General features: G+C 38.2%; 1 protein-coding gene across 1 annotated transcript in view; it reads left to right on the forward strand.

Annotated features, from left to right (window-relative positions):
• Positions 1–24,899, forward strand: part of LOC143180532 (uncharacterized) — a 309,043-nt gene that overhangs the window by 224,508 nt on the left and 59,636 nt on the right. The gene's annotated exons all lie outside the window — the stretch shown is intronic.

Raw genomic sequence — 24,899 nt, forward strand, 5'->3', positions numbered from 1 at the left:
CGTCCCGTTGTCATTGACAGGAAATCGATATTTCGTCGCGCGACAATCGTCAGAATTATTTCAAATTTAATTATCAACCTATGACGAACGCATGACGTGTAATTTCGCAGCGGCGAAAATGGACGTTCCATTGCGTCCACGGTCGTTTTATTTTTATCTTCGCAATATCACTGGGGAAATGTAATTAAAGCAGATGGACGTGTCTTCAATTTTGATTTTGAATTTTATTCAACCCGTTCGATTTTGATTAGTGCAATAAAAAATATTGAAAACTTGATAATGCTTATTTAATATTACAGAGTATAATTGATTCTTTAATTGAATGGAAGAGTTGAAATTAATGGAAACTTTGATTGGTCGTAATGTAGGTAAATATTTGACCGAATGGTCTTGCCAACTAACATTATTGCTTATTCATTACTTAATTAAAAGGAAATGACTTTTCAATTTCAGATCGTCTATTAAATAATTCATAAAATTTCATCGAATTTGCTTACATCTACTGTACCAAAAATTTTACTGAAGTCTTACTGAAAAAATTTGTATGGTGAGTCTTTTCTGAAGAAAACAATGCTCGGGTGGAAACTAATTATAAATTTTCTTTCATGTTCACCTGAATTAAAAAGAGCAGATAAGCTTACGGATTTAAAAATTTTGCATTGATGATCAAAAGAGAAAAATTATTCGTAAAATTTCGTTAAGGGAGGGATTTAGTTCACTCGGAAAAAGGTTTTGTACTAACAAATACGGTTCTAAATCATTCACCGTGACTATTTCAGAAAATAGTTCTCCATGAAATAAATTTACTACCTGCATAAGTAACATGAGCAAAGTGTTTTGCGAACATGCATATCCCACTATTTTACTTATCATATGCAATCTCTCGCACCACTTTGCCTTCTGAAATGAGGCAAACTTTCTGTAGTACCGAGCGTTTATTTCATGACAAGTATATAAAAATTTTAAAAGAATGTACAGGTGAAATTTGTATCTAGAATTTAGATCAGAAAGTGTCAAAAACTTACCCTGCATTTAAATTTAATATATCTACTGTGCCTGAAACATAATCTCTGATAAAATAAAATTTACAAATAACCACCTCCTAAATTAATCATATTATTATTTGTGATACCATTTGCGCCTTAAAAATTAAGATAGATAACAAAATGCCATTTAACTTAATTAATTTTTAACACATGAATAGGTACCAAAGTCAAGCACTGGAATTGTAAGCGAATATAATTTCAATAAATTTTTCAGGATGCAGCTGGAGCATTCTCACTCGGCCTTACAGTAACTGTTCCGAATAAATTAATCTCAACAGCTTACGAAATTTTATTGTCTGTAATTTCCGAATTATATTTCCCTAAATTACGAATTGAAATTCGCCGCGTCTGTACACAATGACACCGAGAAAAATTAATTAGAGCGGAATCACGATGCAACAAAAACAGTATTCTGTTAAGAAACTCGAACAATAGAAGCGAGCGAAAGGATTTTAGTTAAAATTAATCCACTATGGAAATACTTTCCCAAGAACAGCGCCGCGTAACTTACGCCAATAACATTCCACTCCAAAGAACATATTAAGAAGCTCCATACAAAATTTCTGTTTTCTATCGAAATACACCCACACACCTCCTGATACAAAACACACGAAAGGATTCTCTGTCACATAAGACCGCCACAGCTAACGCCAGAATCAAAAGTTGCGATCGTACGACGAAGAAAAATGTAATAAACGCGAAATGAAATTTCAGTGACAGAATTTCGTTAAAATTCCATGCTGATCGCGTGAAACTCATCCAAATCCCGATCTTCCCTTCGACCATTCGAATTGCCCGTCGTCACGATAGAAATTCGCTTCCTCATTACACGAAACGAAAATAGGAGTCCCCGCCCCTAATAGAGAACCAGCCACCAGAGACGAACGCCACCGAAGCGGGGTGGAGGTCGAAGCCAGCACAATATGGAGTTCCCTCTGAAAAAGGTTATATTGCCTTTGCGCCACCGCCAGTCCACGCGTCGCCAGCATATGAATAATATCCGCGAGCGAACGTAGATTTCCGCGCTCACCGACACCCAGATATCGGAAGTACGTGCGCTGGCTATCGTGCTTTGGCTCCTTCGCGATTCTCCTAGCGGCGGAGCCGCTGATTGGATTCGAATTGACCTGGCAAAGTTTGTCTGTCCGTCGACCCGCGTTAGTTTCAGGAATTATTTCATCTTCGAGCTGGGAAGGGTAATGACATTGGGCTCGAGTTTTTGATGGATGTAGTTTAGTATGAAATTATCGTGACGAGAAACTTTCTGTGAGGGGATTATGATGTTCGGAGGGAGGTTTCGATTTTTTTCAGGGGTCGTGGAGATTAAGGGGAATCGATCCTCGGAGGACACAGCACTGTTATTTGTGATGGATGGAAGTGGTCTTTTAGGGTGTAGTTAGTGATAGATTCGATTATGAAGTTTGTTTATAGTCGAGATGGGATAGAATAGTATTTTTTTATGAGATTGTTTTAGTTGTATGAGGCTTCTTTTTTAACATTTATCAGGGTACCAGTGTTGTATGTCAAAGAAAATAATTAAATATGTATTTAACATTTTTTTTCGAATGAAGAAGCCTCAGAAAATTTGAAAGTTTCAATGCTTTCTATCTTGGACATCCTAGAAGTAGGAAATTTGAAAGACTGAATGCAATATCTCTATATGAAAAGTATATTAATACACATAATAAATATATTAATATTAAAGAAGAATATATACAAAACAATAACTATAAAAACAACCCCTTTTCACAATCCCTGAGTTAGTCAACGTATCGACCCATTCTCCAAAGTAGAACTCAGCTTCATCCGTCTCACTGTATATTACATCCACAAGTGTCCAAAAAATAAAGATTAGCTCGAGTAACATTTCCCAGCGTGCAACATCTTCCCTAAAACAATTCGATCGAATTTCCCTAATAGTTCAATCGTGTCCCAGTTAACAGGATTATCGAGCAGCTAATGGAAACTATCTCCAATAGACGAAATCGCGGCGAGTTAAGGGAATCCAACAGACACTCTCTAGCTTAATCCGAGGTAGTGTACGCGGCAGAATCCAGCCGTAAAGGATTCTATTCGATTACACTGAGTGAGACGTGTCATTCCCTCTTAATTACCGGCAACTTTCGGCCTGACGCGATCGCGCTTCCACACGTTGTCCCGTTTCCGGTTATCAGCGGCAGGAGAGCGCAAGTTTCGGGCACGAGGGGCGCAATTACCGAAGCACAGTTCCGGGGTCGCGCAGTTATTCAACGGTTAGCTCGTTAAATATTCCTGCGGGCGGCGGATGCTCCAATTTCAATGTTAATCGTGTCGCGGCGGGCGTCATCGTCGAGGAAACTGTGGCGTCTGTAATGGAAACTCTCGAAGCTGCTAAAGAGCGTACCGAGGATTAAGATTTCTATCGTTGTCTCGTTTATTATGCATGTATTACCGCGAAAAGTCGCGCGATGCTCGGAGAAGGGACTCATTTAAGAGCATGAATACACGAAAAATCTTGGAAGACTTAATGGAAATTTGCTGGGTGAACTAAAGTGGATTGAAAGTTTCGAGATTCCTCGTAGCTGCAAGTTGTGACAGGGTACTTTCTTTGGGAAACCAAAAAGTTCTAACTGTTTGGTAGTTTAAGGACGATAATCATGTTTTTGAGGAAACGTTTAAGTAATGCTTATTTGTTGAATTTGACAGCTCAGTAGTCTCAAGAATTTGACTAATGATATTGATAGGTTGTTAAATTTGAAGACGTATCTGGGGTCCAGACATGTATTAGACCTGGAAGTCGTGTTCTTATTATTAATAATGCTGTTAAATTATAGAAATGAAGATTCCTCAACTAGTAGGTCAGTTCCATTAGCGATATAACAATATTGCACTCGTGGAGCCTCAGAATTTCGTAGGCCTAAGAGTCTGACCCTAATCTGATACCCACTCTAATCACAGGAAAGTCGCCATCCCTTCATTCTCAGTATCTCCCCCACCTGGTCACTTGACAACAAGCTTGTTAGCTAATCCTAGAACTACACACTCCAAAACCTCAAACTCTGAACTACTTCATAATCCCCCTAAATTCATTGGCACACTGCTTCTCAAAGAAAGCAATAGAAAGCTCCTAATCTAAAGGTTTAGATCCTGTCAAACTCCCTCGCAAGCCTCCGAAAAGGAGAGCCAGCAAGCAACACAAATGGACTCCAAGAGAAGCAGAACAGAATGTCTGGATGATCTCCCGATAAAAAATAATTAACGTCCCAACCGAAGTGTTAGCCGTCTGGCAGGCTCAAGTGCTTTGTATCGGTTCAATATCTTGATGGATTACACCCATCAATGCTTGATCAACCGGCTGATTGATTAGATAAGTTTCTCGTTGCGCAGCCCGCTCGGTCGATTCGCGTTGACCAACGATTTCTCTCGGTCCCCTTTCTTCTTCAGTGGATATTCCCTCTGGCCTCGGCTCGTCTCCTTATTTATTCATGCCTGTTCCTCTCGTTCCCTCGTGACGACACAGAGCACCACATGCCGACCATTTTCGTGGGTCAAAAGCGGACAAAGAAGAACCGACGACGCGCGCTGCCGAAGAAATTAAGGTCGTGACCCGCGGTTCAAAGTTTCAGCTGGCTCTCGCGATTTTCCACGTGCTCTTTAATCTCACCCTATTCACGTCGCGAGACTGGCGTCGACGATTTATTTTAATCAGCTAGCGAACCGGTTATTCCTTTCTTTCCCTCGACTTCATGTTCGAAGTTTAACTGTTGGCCTTAAATTTTGGTTTCATTCAAATGACGAATGGTATTTGGGCTGGTTCGCAGATCCTGATTTTTCTTGAATCGAACGACATCGAAGGCTGTGTGATTTTATGGTAACGATTGATTCTGAAAGAAATTTCAAGGAAGATTGAAGTAGAATATTGGGATTATGTAAGGATAAGGAATTTCGAGGAGGCGAGTTGAAGGGAAGTTATGTAATTCGCATTGAACCTGAAAGTGATCTTAAATTGAAAATACCAAGGAACATGATTACCCAGAGTAATTTTATCGCGACTTCAATAAAATTCTTATACCACTGTAATTTAACACTGGGAAACCTCAGGTGTTTGACAGGTTGAAGTTTATCGCTATTTCCAAGGAAATATAAACGTCACCTAATACGTTTACTAAGAATCATTAAATCTTAATGATCTATACAGACCATTTTAGAAAAGAAAATTAAAGTTTTAGACTTTGTAGTTGTTTGTTCTCCCTGTCCTAATTTTTTTAGGATCAAATTGCATCCTATAATAGTACAGAAATTAATGTCCTAGGACTCCTACAATCATAGAGTTAAGTAGAATTCTCTTTCTTAAATTCTAGATTAATCTAGATAATGAATTGAATATACTAAGTTCTGCGGCACGTCAAAGAGGAAAGTCCATTCTTGAAATTTTGAAATAGGTATTAGTTAAAGAGTTCACTTTAGGAACTAAATTTACAATAAAGCTCTTTGGATCTTCGCGTACTTAATTTTTAGAAATATAGAACTTCGGTAGCAACCGAATCTTGAATTATTCCTGAAGCCAGCATGATGAAGTATAAAATGTGACAAAGCCACCACGGAAACCGGAATATCGTGTAAAAATTACAGAGGAACCTACTCAGCAGATAGAAAAGGAGAAAACAACCAAGGATTCACAGTCATTTCCTCCGCGAAAACGTCTTAGTCGTTACTCTATATTTCTCCGTTCATTTCTTATCTGGTCTTTCTCCCCTCGACTGCCTATAACTTCATAGTTTCTTGCTGGGTAGATGCCTCGCGACGCTGCTGGTAAATAGCTTCGCGACTGTTCTTCCGTTCCTCTTTTGTAGTTCCCAGCGAACGCCTCGAATTCCATCTTTCATGGATCTCTCAGAAGCGTTCAGCTATGCAAATCACTTCGGCTGCCTTCTCAACTCATTGTTTATTGTCTCGTTCAGACACTCGCAACTTGCAGCCTTCAGAAGGTAAACGGATCGGTTACGAGCTTTGCTGGAAACATGTTCGTCTCGTGTTACTTTGCCAATTATCCGTTCTTGTCACAGTGTTTAGAAATTTACTGAATTAATTAAATAACATTTGAGTGGTTGAGGTTTCTAAGGGGAAAAAGAGGGTCGTGTGGATCTACATATGAAATTTCTTTTAATTAAAAATTTACAGGCTGTTACAGTCATATTGGTACATAGATAGCAAGGTGATGACTTTATATCGAGAAATAAATTAGAAATATGGAGCATCATTTCATCAAGCAAAAGTGATGCTCCATTTTCGAGAAAATTGACTGCATTTTTATTGCCACGAGTACGCATGCGCTAAGAGTGTCATTTTTGAGATTGAAGGGTATACGAAGTGATGGGAATGCTTTTAGTTCACAGTAGATAGAGTCAGTGGTCGAACTGTGAGTGTTCCCTTCATTCTGTACTGCCCTCAAGTGCCTAAAACTGTATTTCCATACACGTGTACTCGATGAAAATTCCAACTCAATTTTCTCAAAAAGGAAAGAGGATATCAAAAATTTTGTTTCATATTTTCAACTTAGTTTTTTTGCAGCGATCCATTTATATTCTCAGTTCTAGGAGACCCTGGCTGCATAGTAAATTTTTGAGTTTTCAGTTCACTATTTTAGGTCGAGACTATTATAATCCTATTTTGTTAGATTCATGGAACCATTTGGCGCAGACATAATTCATTCTCTTCTTAATTCTCAATTTCTCAATTCTGGTCCAGAATTATCTTTCTCATGATCCAGATTTAATCTACATTTTTAGTTCACTGTCAAATTGCACTCTAATTCTACTTAAAAATCCAGATTTAGTAACTTATTCCTATTTTCGAGATATTAAAATTAAACATATTAAACCTCAATAATATCTTAGAAGTTCTCTTAATCTAATGAGCTAATATCAAAAATATAAGTTTAATTATTTAATTTTCGACCAAAACAAAATCTCAATATTTGTTATCATATCACCTATATGATTTTGCCTCACACCACAAATACAGTACCTCAGATTTTGCATTATAGTCAACAGAATCAGGTTAAAACTTAACAGTTCTCAAGAGTTGCTAAGTTACTTCTAATCTATCCCTAAAGTGGACACTATTTCAATTACATCTTGTTGTATTATCATTATCAGGTTACTTTATCATCAAGCCCCAATGCATCAACATCTATCGTCATAAAAGATTGCAGCACGGGGCAAGATGAAGGCAGCATTTTCACGAGCAGTGACAAGGCAAACCGAAGCTGCAAGGACCAAAGAGGTCTAAAGAGTAAGCCAGCGACTTGTGCTCTTTTCGTGTCGTCGCGTGGCCCCCGGAAAAAGTCGAGAAACTTCAAAGCGGGTTCTTAACTGCATTTAATTTAGCCCACGGGCGTGTTTCGCAAACTGGATGCCGCGTCGTCTCGCCGCACTTCGGCAAAAGACTTTCTCTCCCTCCCGAAGAAAATAATCTCCTAGGCAGCATTGCGCAACTATTTCACTGGTAATCGCCACGCCCTGATAATTCGTTCGTCTTTGCTGGCTCTTTGTCTCGGCGAGACGAACGAAGCGATTAAAACGTAGATTGGCCCCAGACCGTTTAGAATGCACAGCTTAAATGCTGGGATGCTTCTCGATTGAGAGGATCGCGTGGACTGCTTCGAGTGTCTGAAAGATATTCGTCAAGATGTCTCCTTGTCTCTTGGGAACTATGAATTTTGAATTAATTGAATTGAACGACGAAGGATCTAATGCAGACCCTCTTTGAAGGAACAATGAATTTGGTTTAATGGAAGATAAGATACTTTTCAACCATTTTAAAGGTATATCTTGTTTAAAATTTTGGCGACGAGGACTAGGAACAACCATCTTGTATCGAGTTCACGTTTATTTTCTCAGAATCGAGTTTAATTTTGAAGAGGGTTCAAAATTGTTCTGAAATGTCATAGAAAGCTCTGTGTTATGGATCGTATATTGTATTTTAGAGGAGTATTATTTACTGACGTCTTTATTACTACAACCATGACACGTTTCTTCTGGTTAAGAGATATTTCTTTCCTTCTACTGAAAAATACGTTCAGGTGAAGGGGTAATTACCCGTAGTTTTCTACTAGTGGAAAGTTCATCGCTGACGCGAGGAAAAAGACTACGGAAGAGTGAAGTTTTAGGAATTATCTTCGTTGTTTCCTTTGCTGTTACAAATGATTATTTGGGTCGTGGAAGGGACGAGGAACAGAGTTTTTTGATATCAATAGTTAACGAGATAGATGTAGAACCCGAAGCGAGAAGAAATATGTGAACGTTGCTTTTGTGTTCTTTTGAAAAGTCTGACGAAAATTTGAGCTCCTCTGAATATTTCATTAACGCGGTCAGAAATTATCATTTGTCGCTGCTAATGAACGTAAATCAGAGGAGCGTGAAAATTAAACGATTTCAATGCTTAAAATTAACAATTCGATTTCAGGGATCTCTTATCATGCAAATGGACGAGTACCAATTAAAGTAATTTACACTCGTCGACGGGAAAAACAATATTCATTAACTTTTAATTGCACTGTTGAAGTAATATTTTGCCCCATCGCGTTCACATATATTTTTCATGCGCAGATCGAACGTCATCGAGGGCAAGCGAACCACTTTGATACGCAAATTATAGCGTGCAAAGTACTACTGTGTTAAATTTTATTTGGATAGTGAGGAAAAACTCCTTACTAAAATCAACAAACTACATTGATCAAATAATAATTTTCGAGAATTGCAAAGTGGTTTCCAGAACTGAATTACTCGCTTTAATATTTCATTGTTAATTGGTCTCGAGGCTGCAAGAGGTACAGGCAAAATGAAATACGGGAAGCACGATTAAACGTCGTTTTCCTAGCGCATGAAAGACGTTTCAAGAACATCGAAACAAGCATGTTCCTTCATGGTTACACGTGGAAACTATTATTTTTACGGCGACAGAGTTATTACTGACGCTTCTCTCCCTTTTTTCCTCGATCTCCTTTTTCTTTTGACGTGGTCGGTATTCGTCTGATGAGATAAAACGTAACAGAATTTTATATTTTTCACCTTCTCCTTTTCTATTAGACATTTGACAAATTAAAAAAATGCAATTTACGTGTTAAGAGTTCCCTAAACTGTAAATAAACATAATACATATTATGTTATTTACTAACTCTTTGAACCTAATTAGCTACAAGCCATCTAAGAGAACTCTCTCGCGATCGGTTGCTTAATTGATCGCTTCCCCAATTCAATGGTATAGCTGTTGAGCAACGATCCTTAACCTCAGAATAGGTTCTCTGGAACCTGAATTGATATGGTGTCAGTATTACAACATGATTGCAATAGTAGATTCTATAGTAGATTCTATACTGTAGAAGATGAATAAGAGTAGTGCAGTATTTCCTCGCTTATACCCATTTCTATATTCATATTATTTTAAAATTATTTTGAAAACCTTCTGTGCTTGTACGACAAAACGACCTAAGCCACATGTTTCTGTTTTAGAGATATTAGCATGTAACATTTTTAGCTTCTAAAAAACATATCTCCCTAAACCCCTTTCAGGTGAAAACATTCTCTCATAATACCCTTTCATCTTTCCAAAAACATAAATTCCATAGTCTACACATCAATTAAGGTCTCAACTCGAATTTTCCGAAACTGTGACACAGGTCGTCTTGCCTTACAACCACAGAAAAATCAATATTCTAAAACTAGAAATACGTGTCACGTCGTTCTGCCCGACAGTTAGAGAACTTAAACTCCCCAAGAAGAATAAAGAAACTGGACAGCCTGTCTGTCCGAAAGCAAATATTTTCAGCCGAAGAAGGGGATCGTGTCCAAGCACGCACCAGGGAAGGAAGATATCTCGGTTCTGTTGAAAAGTTCTCCGCTCCGTCAAGATAATGTCTCGATTTCCGGCAACATTAACAGCTCTGAGCCACCCCCGTCGAGGTTCTCGCCCCGAGGCCTCTTTGCAACGGCGGCCAGCGAGAGCTGCATGGCCGTCCTCAATGGTGAATTGTCCGATGGTGGGCCTCGACAAATAGAGACAATTAAGCGGCTAATATGAGATGCCCCCGCCGCGTGCGTCGCTCCCACGAGTATACAGGACGTATATGGATGAAAGCGGGGCCGAGGCAGCAGGGGATGAGATGTGCACAACAATGCTATGGCACTGCAAACACCACCGGGGAAAACCAACAATGCACGACCCACAGCTTCCGTCTTTGTCGGGGAGCTTCAGTCTCTCTCCTGCCCGTGCTGTTGGACCAGCTACCATTTTCCTTCCAGCTACTTCCTTCTCTCGATCCCTATTCCTTCATGCCTTCCACCCCTTGATCTTCGTTGCGCTCTTTCACTCTTAACCTTCGCTCCGTTTCTTGGAGTTATTTGAGGATTACAGCTTCTTTGCTTCTCAAAGCTTCTGATTATTCCAGCTTCTGGTTTCTGATGAGGCCCTCTGTGCATCTGCACTTTTTGGCGCATTTTCTGTCTTACTTGCATGCAGAGTTGGTCAATTTGACTAATTTCATTGGGGCAGGTTAGTCTCTTTTGATTTTATTTTGATAAGTTTGTTGTGTTTTTTGTTTGTCAACGTGACCTTTTTCTACTCTGCTTTAATCACTCTTGATGTTCTTCTTGATCTAGTTTTTTTCTTGCCTGTATCCCCTGGGTCTCTTCGATTCCCTCACTCTGTCTTACTTTGCCTTCGCCATCTCTCATTCCTTGCTTTATATTTTCTGCTCTCTCTCGTTTCTCATCCCTCGCCCTTCTGCCGCCATCGCATTTCTCTTTCACCTTCTACCCTCACATTTCCTCATCTGCTGCGTACACGCTATGCAGCGGCTATTCCCGTCTACGGTCTATAAAAGTTTAAGGTCTCATATCTAGCACTCTACGGTGCTAATGAAAACTAGTGTGTATAAACCATTTACGTTTTGGGGAATTGTGTGGGAGACGATATGACGTACTCTTGTGAAATTTTCGAATTTAATTTTCATTCGTCTAAATTGCTTTGAAAATATTCTTAGACAAAGAGACAACTTTTGGATTTCAGTGAGGAGAGGTCTCAAAAATCTGTAGGTTTAGGAACTTTTAAATGTCGAAATTCAAATTTTCAAAGGTTGAAGAAATTTTTTAAGACTATAGTTCTTTAGGTTAAGATTATATGTATTATCAGTATGCTTCAAAAAGTGGCTGTCATCATATTCCATTTAATGAGCTCCAAGTTTAAAATTTTTCTATATCCCAGAGACAGGAGACAAATAACAAACCTCAGTATTTTCCCCAAAAGAGCCACAATTGCAATTCTAGGAACAATTTATTATATAAATGGATGAAATGAAGCACAAAACTGTGATTATAAACACATTAAAAACAGCGTATGCAAAATCCATCTCCAACAACTGGTGGAGTCGTAGAGAAGAGTAATCGTGACTGCGCATACGTTCCTGAAACTACGTTAAATGGACAGACCAAAACGTCAAATAACATTGCAATTGTTTTCCAACCTTTGTCGTCATTCCATCCCCGCTACGCGAGCACGCACTCTGCAAAATAGATATTCCCTGGAAATACAAAGCCGTGACATTAAATGTATTTTTGCGTTTGGGATAATTGCTTATAATGATTGCGGAGAGACCGAAGGGGCGAGAGAGAGATGAAATAGGGGCGGTTTCGTAGATTGAACGTCAAATTCGAGCGAGTCGTTGGCTTCTGAATAACTCAGTTGAATCGTAATGAAATGATGACAGTTTTCTCGTTCATGGCCGTATGATACGCGATACACCCCTTTCCATCTCCACAACGAAGGGGTGGAAAATTTGTTTACTGGTCACCGACAATTTAATAAGCGGGTTCGGTACATATGGGTCGTGATTCATTGTTATTACTGCCTCTGTAATATGGTAATAAGTTTTCATCCCCGATGCTCAACAAATGGATTGCCATTTGCTTTTTTCATTCCGTTTTTACTCCGTGGACCGATTGTTTATTTAATTCTGCGGACAGTTGTAAACTGTTGTCCTGTTTCGAATTCGATAGAGGGGAATTGAATTACTTTTGCTGCCAAACATACAGCTATCTTTCCGTAATAGAAATTTTCGTGACAAACTGATCCACGAAAGTTAGGTGTGCAAGGTGTATGGAAAAAATACCACACTGTACGAATAAAATAAATTGAAACAGGGAAATGAAATTTTTTCCAGTAGCCCTTTTTGGGTAGATTGAATTTGGAAACGTACTCAGGGGAAAATTTTATTTTTCATTTACGGTTTTACGTTTTAAAGCAACCAGACTTTTCTCGGATTTTATTCGCTGTTTGTGCAACTACTGTGAAAAAAAAGTATGCAAGAGTGGTCTTATGTTCGAACAATAATATTAACACGTTCGATAAAATTTATAGAAACTTCCTTTCCTGAAACAAACATATCCATGCATAGAATTAATGTTCATATCAAAAGGTATCATTCTAGGAAGTGATTGAATTATTAATAACCCTACATTAATTCTTCACGTTCTTCTGGAACACGCAAAACTTCGCATTGCATTCTTTTTTGTCTCTTCCACCTATTTGCTCCCACCAGGGCAGCCTTCATTTTGCCATGGAAATTATAAAATTTTCAGTGTCACAGTCAAGCAGCGCAAGTTCATGCCTTCAAACTTTAAATTTCCATCACTATAAATTCCCGTGTCTTGCGGAAGCCGAGGAAAAATTCATCGTCGCTTCAAGCTTCGATATTCTCCGTACAAAAACGGAATGTAATTTGAGAAAGAGTTGCGGTGCTCTCTTTTTTGAATAAAGAAGTGCCTGCGTTCTCGAACGAATATCTTCGGGTACGCGCTGAAATTGTTGGCGTAGAATATTAAACAAATTCAGACTAATATTGTACCAAGATAAACGTTCACACGGTCGCGATACAGAGGCGTATAAAAGAGAACTGAAAATTTTTCGCCTTCGGGCGGTTGATTTAGCTGGTTCCTCTCTCTGTGTCTTTTCTCTTCGTTATTTGTCCGTTTCAGCCACACTCAAGCCCGTAGCCCGATCAGCGTCGATGATATCGTCGCCTCGGGGGGCGAGAGCATGCGATGGGAATTTGTTGTGCATCGCGGCACATCGGCAAACCCCGCGTATCCCCTTTCCAGTCGATTGTTTAATTAGTCGGTCCCTTGGCCATGGACTCTTTCCTGGCTTTGCCGCCGGGAACACGTTGATTGAGGATATTTTTGGGCGAATTAATTGAAATCGCTGTATTGATATTCTGTAATAGATTAATTATATGGGAGTGCTTTCGCAGGGAACTAGAGAATGCTTCTTTGATCTGAAAGCAAATAAATAATGTGGGGTATTGTAAATTTTAATCGTCGCAGGTTATTGTTTTTAATAGTTTGTTCCAGCTCACACAGATTTTTGTGGGTGAAGAGATAGTACTGAGTAATTAAGTATAAGTATGTACCAATAAAGCACGAAAATTTAGCAAAATTTGTGCTTTTTGTATTAGCAAATTACTAAAATTGTTGTGAGAACTGTGTACGAATGGTACAGTAAAAAATAAGATGAAGTATAATATTTACGAAGTACATTATGTGGATTTGATGGGTGTATGAATTTTCTAGGTATAAAGCTTTAAAGTTATGGGACTTAAAATTGGCAGATATTCGCGACTACCTTAATGCTTGTCATTTACGAGCAATACGATTTGAGTAGAATTCAAAATATAATCGTATTGGCAATACAATTTACGTAAAATAATTATGATTGTCAGTAGTTTCTATATAGTACGTACAAGTTAATTGGTAATATCAATGAATATTGCACTAAAATGTGTGTACGTATATTAAGAAATAAGTCGTAAAATTGTTAATACCTGTACACACGCCAGTAATAACGCATATTAAATAGATAAATTAAATTTAGTACACAATTCACTTTGTTTCTATGTTAACTCATAGCAATGGGGATGCAATTAAATAAGACACACTTAAAAGTTACAGCAATTTGTCACAATATTAATATTATTAACTTTGTCATATTATAATTACCACAGCAGGTTGATTTCGCTAATTGATATACATAGAGGGTGACTCGGTATTTTCCAAGACAATAGTGGTTCAACAATATTTATCTACCCTGCTCATGTGAATTATATTTATTGCTCGACATTATTAGCAGTAATTAATTATTGTCAATGTCAACATTCAACATTATGGCAACCATTATTAATATAAAAGTAATAATTACATCTGATCGTGAGAAGTTTTTATAAGTTAAATAACATAAGAACAACACGAATAGAAAATATAAAAAAACATTTACAGACCTACATTCACACAGAAATGTTGCCTTCACTGATTTACATAGAACATGCTTGCATAGACGCAATTTTTGTCGCAAATTTCTAAAACTACATCCCTTACTAAATCACAAGCAGACCTAAGACTCACACAGCTTAAAAGGAACTCCACCCAAACCTTAAATTAATAAATTCCCTTGTTTGGATTCTCTCCATGCACTGGCCACGTGTCAAGAAAAGAAGCCTCTGTTGTTCCACAAAGGTACAATCCCATTTCTTTAATTATTTCCCCGGGAGGAGGTAATATTCCCCGGCCAGAGTGCTCTCTATATCCGGAGGGTAGGTCTCCAGTGGAAAACAAGGAGGAATGTATATCCGATTTTCCGTTTACGTGTCTTATCGCTCGCTACATGATTTTCCTTTTCGTCTTCCGGCGGCGAGACAAACGCGGATTAAACGAGTTCCGGCCGGGCCTCTGGCTGTCCGGTAATCGAGTATCACGAGTGTTTCTGAATTAAAAGGTGTCCCGAGGCTTTCTGCCCCTCTCCCCATCCCTTTCTGGCGTCCGTTTCGAAAAGCCCTGCTGCCACGTCGGAAAAGGGATATTCGATTTTCTTCCCGCCGTTCTCCACGCGTCACGAGATTTTCTTTCCCAGAAGTAGACGGCTTCCATTACTGCCAGAAAGGGATGGAGAGAGTGTGAGAGAGAGAAAGAGAGAGAAGAGAGAGAGAGAGCGTCGGTAGAGACGGTGGATAATGGAATTAAAGTTGATTAATAAGTTCAGGATGAAACGAGGCCGAGCGAAAGTTCGAAGCCAGGAGGGAAATAATTATGACGAATGTCTCGGTCGGATTGTATAAATCGCGGCACGGGATTTAATTCATCGATTCCCCTGCTCGAGGACGAATTATTCTCTATTAGGAATTAAAGTTGCCTAATGAAATTCGATGGAGGGGGTAACGTCCTTTCAGGCAGAAAAGAGGAATGTTATTTTAGGATTGTAATGGGTTTATTCGTCATGGATTTTATAATTCTTTCCGGATTTACGGGTTAGCGAGTTGTAATGAATTTTCCGTTATTTGGGATTTTAAGTTAATTGGTTCGATACGGTGGGAAGATTTTCTTTCGTGATGCTGGAGGAATGTATTTGTTTTCGAGAGATTCGAGATTTCTGAGAGACGGTGGAAGCTCGATTAATTGTGACTGAGTTACGTGCAATCTGTTCAGGATTATACAAGGTAACAGTAGAGTATTGGCTGAGCTTGATCTGTGACTTAGTATTATTTCACTGAAAATAGTACCTAAAATTAGGCTTCAGGAATGTTTAAAAGTTTAGTTTTGTTTTAAACTGATTGGTCGAGGTCCTATTGTACATCATACTTTAATTTCTGGAGATATATTTCTGACGTCTTCAGTTAAGTGATGAGTTTATTATATGATAGGATATGTATGTATGATATAAAATAATTGGTACCACAATTTTTTAGAAGGCATTCTAATGCCAAAATGAAACAGAAATAATGAAATCGTGTTTGAGGCGTCAGTTTTAAGTTATTAATTATTGAAAGAGTACCTTAGATCCACAAAAATGCGTCTGACGAGGACTGATTCTACTGCCACCACTGTATCTGACTATTAATCTATCTCTAATGCGCGCGGACAGTAGAATAGGAACTTCCTGCGTCAGACGCATCGTACAAAAAAGTTGGCAGATTTATTTTCATCTTTCCATAAGAGTACATTCTAATACTATAAATATAGTATATCAATACAAACATTTTATTTAAAAAATATTAACCTATTAAGCAATAATTAAAGATACTAGAGTCACATATTGTTCTCCTAAAAGAAGCTAAAAATTGTTAAAGATTATTTTCCTTACGAGTTCCTCAGTTATTTCTCTTCGATCAATCTTAAAATATTTATTCTATGCTTCATATTAATCAAAATACAGTGCAAACATACCTAACATACCTCCCTCTGCAGATGTGTTTAACTGCTGCTTCAGTTCATTCCCCACACATATCGACATTAATTCCACGAAATACCACGAGTTGTAATATTAAGTAGTACGAATCAATATTACGTACCCTTACTCTTTACATCTTCAACCAGCTGCATAAGTTACTCCCTAACTGTAAAAACAGTTTCCACGAATGATCCTTTCCCAACGATTCAAAGAGCCTGGCACTACAGGCATCCGAAAGTGGAAATTCCAAAAATAAACAATCTCCCGTACGAAACATTCACCTTTGCCATCAGCGCATCGGCTACCTTCCAGCTCTGGGCATCCCTCAACGTCGATCTCGCGAGAGTTTCCACTGCGGTGGGACGCGAAAAATGGAGCAAAAGCAACCGTCCGCCGACATTTCAATGCAAAAGCATTCCGCCGCAAGGATGCTCTCGCTGCTTATTTTCCCGGCTGCGTTCGAACGTTCCTCCATTAGTCTCGAACGTTTCTTCGTTCCGCTCTCTTTTTCGCGCGAGAAATAGCCGCGGAGCCGCGCCAAAGGGGAGCTGGAAAACACGCGAGTCCTGGGACGTGTTCCCTGCGAGCGCGTACCGAGTCCACGGGCGTAAACGAGTTACGATCAAGCGTGTGCGTCACTTAAAAAAATCGATAATCGAATATGGGTGTGCATACAGGGCAGAAGTAATGCTGATAATGTCGTTATCCCGACGCCTGCTTTCGAATGCTCGAAAGAAAAATCGCTGTAAATGCGGGCCCCTGCTTTTATGAGCGCGCTACGACGAGAATTTTTAGCGCGGGGGAATGAATCGTGAAAGTGTGGGGGTCAATTGAGTGGAGAAAGCGAGAAAGAGGTTTCGGCTAACTCGCCAGTGATAAAAGAGTAGAAATTTCTTGTGTATGGAGGAAAAGTGTTTTAAAGAATTTCCATTTTTGTTTTAATATGTTTATTCTGTTTCAAAAAAGGGATCGCCAATTTTGTGAGTTAATCTTGGGGAAGTTGGTTGGCAGATAATCGTGGCAGAGGTGGGCAATTTTACTTCTTGCCTGAACTAGATGTTAATACTTATAAAATAAGTTCAAAGTAAAAGAAACATTAATAATATAATGAATAGTTATTGGAACACGTATATTCAATTTTTAAATTAAATATACAAACGAAGCAGTATCAGGTTCAAAATTAATTAATCATAAATCACGTAAACGTTACGAGAAAAGAGGCTAGGATTTTGGAAGACTGTAGTTCCTATTTTAAGGTTTCATTCTCCTACAAAGGTCTGTTCTTCCATCCTCAGCAGACTCCTGTCCTCTCGAGCTCCCGTCGATGCAGATTCGGGAGGATCTCGAGATCTAGGTACGTGGAAAGCTTCTTAGAGCGATGCCAGGCATCTTGCTTTCCGCTGCAGTTGCATATGCGCGTTATTTACATGGGTTAATAATGCGTCGTCGAGTGACTGAGTTACTCGAAACGACGCCAACGCTTGACTCGGTACCCTCGACATGCGAAACCATATAGCGCGATTTAGTCTGGGAAATTCTATTGATGGAAGTTGTCAAATTGCTTGCACCGTCTTTGGAGACGCTGGCTTCGTGACTTTATTGGATAAATGTATTCAAATTTTAAATTCAGTTGACTCTTAAAAATAGTTTGACATTTATATATAATTTTATATGTGCAAAATTATTTGTTATTTTGGGAGATTTCTTAAACTTCATGTAACAGTGCATACGAGATATCTTCTTATAAGATTGAAACATTTCTAATTATCGTTTAGATGTTGTACTTGCTTTTGAGCAGCACTGTAAATCTATAACCCCGTAATATTGAATTTATTTGAAAATTATAGCAACAGCGATTAAAATTCTTACCATACAATAGCTTTCCATAATTTCGTCAGTGTTTTCAACCTAATCTATAGTAGTTATCAGTTCTGAAAAAATCACTGCAGAACATTTATAGTCAGTTCTCAGAAGCTGAAATAAAATTGGAAGAATTTACACAAGCCATCAAAAAGCTCTAAATAAAGCTCTAGAGATGTGTCATAGTACCCATAAAAGGATCTTGAAAAGAAGTTTACTGGCTCAGTTCTCCGTTCCATGAATAAGGATTTACTCTGAATACGTTTTGCATTCCATCGTGATACACACGCAAGAGTGCATTGTAGTGCACGATAAACACGTGGAGGCGGACTCGTTGATGTTGCCGCGCTTTAAATAATTAGGAATCTCGAGGAATTCCGGGAATGCCGCAATTCGTGTCTGGGCGACGGCGCTCCCCGCGGAGGGCCTGTCTCTGCCCTTTCAAACGCCATCCAAACCTTCAGACGCAGCTGGGCTGGCTCGCGGAGCGTCTTGAATCCCATAAAACTCCGCTGGGAGATCCCACTGCGAAACAGCCTGCATTCTAGTCGATGTGTCGCTGCATATATGTCTTCTGAGTATTCAAGTTACCCTAAATGATACATCAATGAATTTCCCAGGCTTGAAAGGAGCTCAATTTTTGGTGGTTAATAGTGGAACTAGCTGGGCAGTCGGAATAACAGGTACAATTATTCCTTATTCACATTTTGGTCCAGAAACCTTTTGTTTAATTAATATTGAATAGACTTAAGGAAATATATTAAATTGACTCTATTTAGCTATTTAATTGGGCACAATATTAAAAACAGACTTGCTTTAACCTTAGTAATTTTAGCGTTGAATAATATTTTTATGTAATTTTTTGAGTAATTTTGCTACCTGTTGTGGTTTGTCGTTAAGAAATTTAATTTTTTGGTAGTTCCAACTAAGGAGGGTTGAAAAAAAATTCATGAAATTTTCAAGTATTCACACAAATAATATTAATGTTTATAATATAATTAATATGTAATAATATTAATGTTTTAAACAGTGCTGCGTTATTTATTCCTTCTGGAAAGATCAATAGATATAATTATGTAATAATGAATCTATCTGAAAGCTATCGTTAAGTCATGTTAAAGCTGTTAAAAAGTAACCCCATAAAGGAAAGAAAAATTAGAATATGATTTGCATGATATTTTGTCAACTTTTCAAATAGTATGTAATAGTACATACACAAATACTAAATTTATTGACTAAATAATTTGAGAGAGTTTTTCTCATCAAATGTCTGGCTATTTATCATATTTTACTTCAGCTTAATTCTCTTTCAAAGCTGTAAAGTTCCTTGCATTCAATATTCTCAGGCAGTTTCCCAACAATATTAATTAAACTCCTCACAGCTTGACTATCCATTTATTAACTTCAAACAAACGTCGATTAAACGATTTAATTTCATTCTTCAGTATTACTATTACAACAATTGCACTTTATCACACTCTTTATTACATGAGAAGAATCTTTTTAATTCTATTATATGTAGAATTGTCTTAATGTGGACACGTATAAATTTCTTATTGGCATAGTCATTTTTGAAAACCATGCTCTTCGTTCTTTCGAAAAAGTTGACTACAATGTTTTCACAACCTAATCTAATTACACAGTCTGTAGTAGAATATTATTGGTCGTCGGTTACCACTCCTCCGCGAAACTTTTCTGCAATTTCGACTGGTTAGCTATAAGGTTTGTAACGAGTTGCGCCACGAGGATATAATAAAACTTGAGGCAAAATTAGCCCCTCCAAGGTAGAGAAAGGGGGAGTTTTTTAATTAGAATCCCATCGGGAGCTGCTCGACCTCGTTAATAGATTCTTTTCCCAGCCAAACTTTATAACGGGATAACAACGCTGTGGAAGGGGACGTTTTCAAATTTACATAGGGACAGTAGCGCTGTATAAATGTCACCATTGTCTACACTAATTCAAAGACCTGTATATTTATTTATTTGCATTTTTTCTTGCCCCACGAAGAGAAACTAAATTGAATTTTTATTCATGCATCTGAAGGGAGAATCATAAAAACCTGCTTCCACCAGAAAAACAGTATACAAAGAGGGAAAAAGACGAACAAAAGTGCCCAAAACGATTACCACGAGAATGTTACAGAATTAGTTAAAATTGGTGAAATTTTTATCAGTAAACACAATATCATGTCAATATTGAATATATATGTATCCGCGAAGACCGTAAAAGTTATGTGAAAGAAGCATATTGGAAACATAAAGGAGAAGATACTGTATACTTTATACAATGTCTTTCATTTGAATTTTATATGACTATTGAGTTTCAAGATATGATGCCTCGAAGTTATAGGATTTAAAATCCACGAGGAAACATAACTGTCAGAAACCACAGCCTTCTATCCAGTTCTGAGGATATTGTATATCTATACTATCTTTCAACTACATTAGGCAACCACTTTCCTCTTCTAATTCGTCATTCATCCCAAAAAAGAAAGTATTAGGATTAACAAGTGAAGTGTATCTTGAATAAGAGTGTATGTTACATTTCATAAATTTTAGAAGAGAAAAGAAAAACAGATCACTATTTATTAAATCATACTGACCACAATCCCATAATAAAACGAATTTCGAAAATTTGTAACACACGTCCTTATTGCAGACACCTATTCATGTAGTCCTTCACTTCAAATGACTAAATACTTTTCGCACGAAGTAATTAGAAAAAGAGTGCTTTAAGCTACAGAAAATAACTACTTACTAATCAAACTCCATTTAACACTACTACTACCACGACCAATCTCTGTATACTTTTAAGGATATCTCACAATTACAAATGTCTGAGAAGGTATGAAAATATATTTATATTTCTCTTGTATTATTCAGCATTAACTGGGCAAAAATATAGTTCATGTAGAATAAAATGTGAGTAAGGAATAATGAAACCAGTCATTCAGATAGGTTTGGCAGTTCCAGTGTTAATAGTAGTATCAGTGACGCACGGTGATTATCCCATAACCGAATTCTAGCAAAAATAGTGGAATTCACGAGACAACAATATTGAACAATATCGCGTACCCATATAAAATACTGACGAGCGTACAAAATAGTTAGATATTCCGTAACGAAATGAACGTATGAACGAATTTTCATCAACGGATGACATCATGGTACGTGGAAAAAAGCTGACCGGACGGATGAAAAAAAAGCCGAAATTCCGTGTTGTTCAATTTGTTAACAGTTTGGAAAGCATGCCCGGAAAGCGTGAGTGATCTCTCCCGTCGGCTTACGAGCGCGTCAATAATGCAGCCGCGGGAACGAACGGATTTCAGGCGGTGGAAATATCGCGTCAAAAAATCGCGCGTGTTTCCGATTCGGCAAACCTTTAATCTTTAACGTTAAATCTTCTTTGGCTCGGTATTTAGTTTCACTTGCCTCAACGTTTAATCCCGTTCCCCCGCGCGACGCCGCGAGCATTATCGAGCATACGTCGAATCCATTTCCATCGCTGCGTTTGAATTATTTCGATCGGCCAGTCGGCCAGCTTAAAATTCGCCCGTTACATCCCCGCGGAATGCACCCTTTCGTTTCTCTCTCTCTTCATCTCTATATCTATCTATCTATCTGTCTGTCTATGTATCTCTCTATCTATCTATCTATCTTCTTTTTTTTTTTTATGTTTTTGGCTGCGTACAGGAAGCAGACGAGCCCCTTGGCCGCGGAAAATTTGGCGGGCGCATAATTGAAAAAGAACAATGCTGGTCTTTACAGTGGCGTGAATTTTTGAAACGCTTCCCTATTTGAATAATTCTCCTCGCGAATCGATCTCGCGAAAGGTACACCTTTTTCCTCCGAGTTTCGTTTACTGTTGGGGAAAAAGAATGTAAACACTCGGGAAACGAACTTTTTTCCGCTGGTTTTGTAGTTTTTAATCGACTGCCATTTAGCTTACCACGCTGCGAACTGTATTTTCCTATTCCTTCTTGCTCGAACGTTTAGTCCCGATGTTTTTGTTGCAGGCTTGCAAACATGAATACTAATTGTCTTTTTCGTAATGGGTGTTCTCTTTGCAATTCGAGGGAGTGACTTGTAAATAATACGTATTTCTATGCTCGCTGAGTTGATGTTGGAGTTCAATTATACGGTACTGATTTGCTTCCTTCGTGTATAGAGCTTGCAGAGAAAGGAGACGGGGTTTTGAACAGGGATTTTCGTGGAATGTATCGTAATGTAGAATTTCGTTCATTTGTTGCTGGTGTATTTGTTGTTTTGTACATTAGGTTCAGTTGGTAATGGATTTTCTAGTTGTAACTAGTCCAGTGATGTTTTAGATATTACGAATCTATCACATTGGTTATTACTGTTATTGTATACTTGAGAATAAGCATGTTGGAGGAGTTGTACTACCTGTGACTTTGTAACTATTCAAAATCGTATTCTTGTTAAAAGTTTAATACTTGCATAGTGACACTTCAGACTTATCTAACTGATTTTTAAAAGTTCTTTTCGGAATTTTCTTCCAAATTTTACTAAATTATGAACCTTACCTTGCTCTAATTTAGTAACTAAATCGTAAACTGTTCTGTTTCTATTATACTAGCTTCTTAACAAATTCCTAAGAAAATGATCGGAGATACAGCTAAAAATGTCACTTCAGCAAAGCCTTGGCATAGAGATTACACGTTAAAAGTTGAAACCTAGAAGACAAATAACTCAACTTCGGGGTGGTAAAATTCTCTAAAATTGTAACCAAATGTGAATTAGACTTATATTAATGTGTCTAAAATTGCAAGACATTCTGAAGAAACTCAATTTCATCAACAACTATCTTAATACAACAGGTACTTCACAATTTTGGATGCATCTCGTGCTCGATGATTCCCTCAAACTAATTACACAGTGTGCCCTCGGAAGTTAACAGTCGAGCAGGGTCGAAAAAACAGCGGCAAGCGATACGTAGTATTTACGATCATTTTTCCGACGGGAAACAATCAGAAACGGAGAGCGCTCGGATGATCGGGAACGGTCGTGATGCATATTTGCGCGTTCGACGCGCGAAACTATCCGAATTATTTCGATTTCGACGTACGAGCCGCCCTTTGTAACGCGATAGGTTTTCGATGTTACACTGGCGCCTGTGGCCAGGGCATCGAGTTTCCGAATTCTCTGCGCGCGTGCCCGTTGTTTTCCTCCGCGCGAGTTCCCCCTTTCGATCGCGAAATAAAATCACCTGCTGCAAAAATTTCCGCCATCGTTCCAGCGGCGAACTCTTTGGCCACGGCCAGATTGCGAACGCTTGAAACGCAATACACAAAGGGCGCTTGTCGAGATTCGTCCGAATGGCGACCAAAATCTGGAAAATTCTATCGAACCGCCACGCACACGAAGATCTGTGATACATTAACGAAGAAAAATCGCGTTGAATTGCGTGCCATGAGTCGAGGTATGTTATTAGGACGAGCTGTAAGAGTCGTTTCATTCGAGGAAATGATTGGATATATTTCTCTTGTCTCGTTGAAATTATGCGCGTTTTACTTTTTAAACTTCTTGTGTTAGAAAGTAATTCTTTGGAAAGATATTTAGGAATTAGAGTGACATTGAGTTGAGTGGAAAAGTGATTTTATGTAGGTGAAAGATAGTAGTCCGATGTTTTCAGGTTTATATGTAGTCTGGAGATGTAGAGGTGGTAGGGGTAACTAAATGCATTGGTGGGGGTAGTACTATTTAAGCCTGAGAAGCATTAGGAGCGATGCTTTCCAGTGGACTTCTCATGGGACACAATTCATGCATCTAGTAGCTTCCAACGAATATTTCCTTTAGACTATATGAACGGACTATTATTATTAATTATTCAATCTTTTGCAGTGATACAAATTTAACACTAGAACTACCAAAATAAAAATCACTGTAAATATGATTACTCTTTTATTCTTTATAGACACTTTATTTTCTCAATCAATGCTGAAAGAAAGTAAACAAATTATTACTTTAAATTGCTGCATTTATTTATTGCAGCATTATATTAAATTATTATCGTGTCTTTCATTTCTCTTCTCAATAAACCAAATTCATCTCCATTTTATTAATGCGATATTTACTTTAGAAATTTGCCGAGAACTACCACGAGTCGTTAGGAATAACTTAGAAGGAAGCATGGAAAGTCTTCGGCGCGAAGTGAAATTTCAGAAATTGAATAATCGCCGGGAATAGTTCGTGCGTTCCATTGCGCTTTACTCTAAATCATTTTAGCGACAATTTCCCACGGAGAGGATATAATCGCCCTGCATTTCACTGGCGCGTGGTAGAGGAAGAGAGAACACATAGCCGAGGTGTCGTTCGATTGGAGCTGCACACGTAGCCGTAGAAATTATTGTGCCTCGTATTAAACGCGTCACGAACGTCTCTATAAATTGAAACATGCCGCGTACAATTTGTTCTTAAATCTTTCTGAAGTGCCTTTTACTGCCACCCCGATGTGCAAAAATCGTACGATAACTGGGGTATCGTGCTTTTAACCGTTTCTCCTCTGTGCCACTTCAAACGTTTTCCATCAATTTAACTTCCAATACTGATTAAAGATACTCTGAAATTGAGGACATAAGATATACCTATTTAAAATACAGAAATCTCTATTTTCTGAAAAAAATGTTCTATTTAGAATGTCAAAAGAAAGATCTGATTGTTACAATTTTTATGAATTTTAAGACTCATTCTATCAACAAGTAGTATTGTAAGTTCTTAAAG

The sequence above is a fragment of the Calliopsis andreniformis genome, chromosome 6 (genome assembly GCF_051401765.1).
Source record: "Calliopsis andreniformis isolate RMS-2024a chromosome 6, iyCalAndr_principal, whole genome shotgun sequence".
NCBI lineage: Eukaryota > Metazoa > Arthropoda > Insecta > Hymenoptera > Andrenidae > Calliopsis > Calliopsis andreniformis.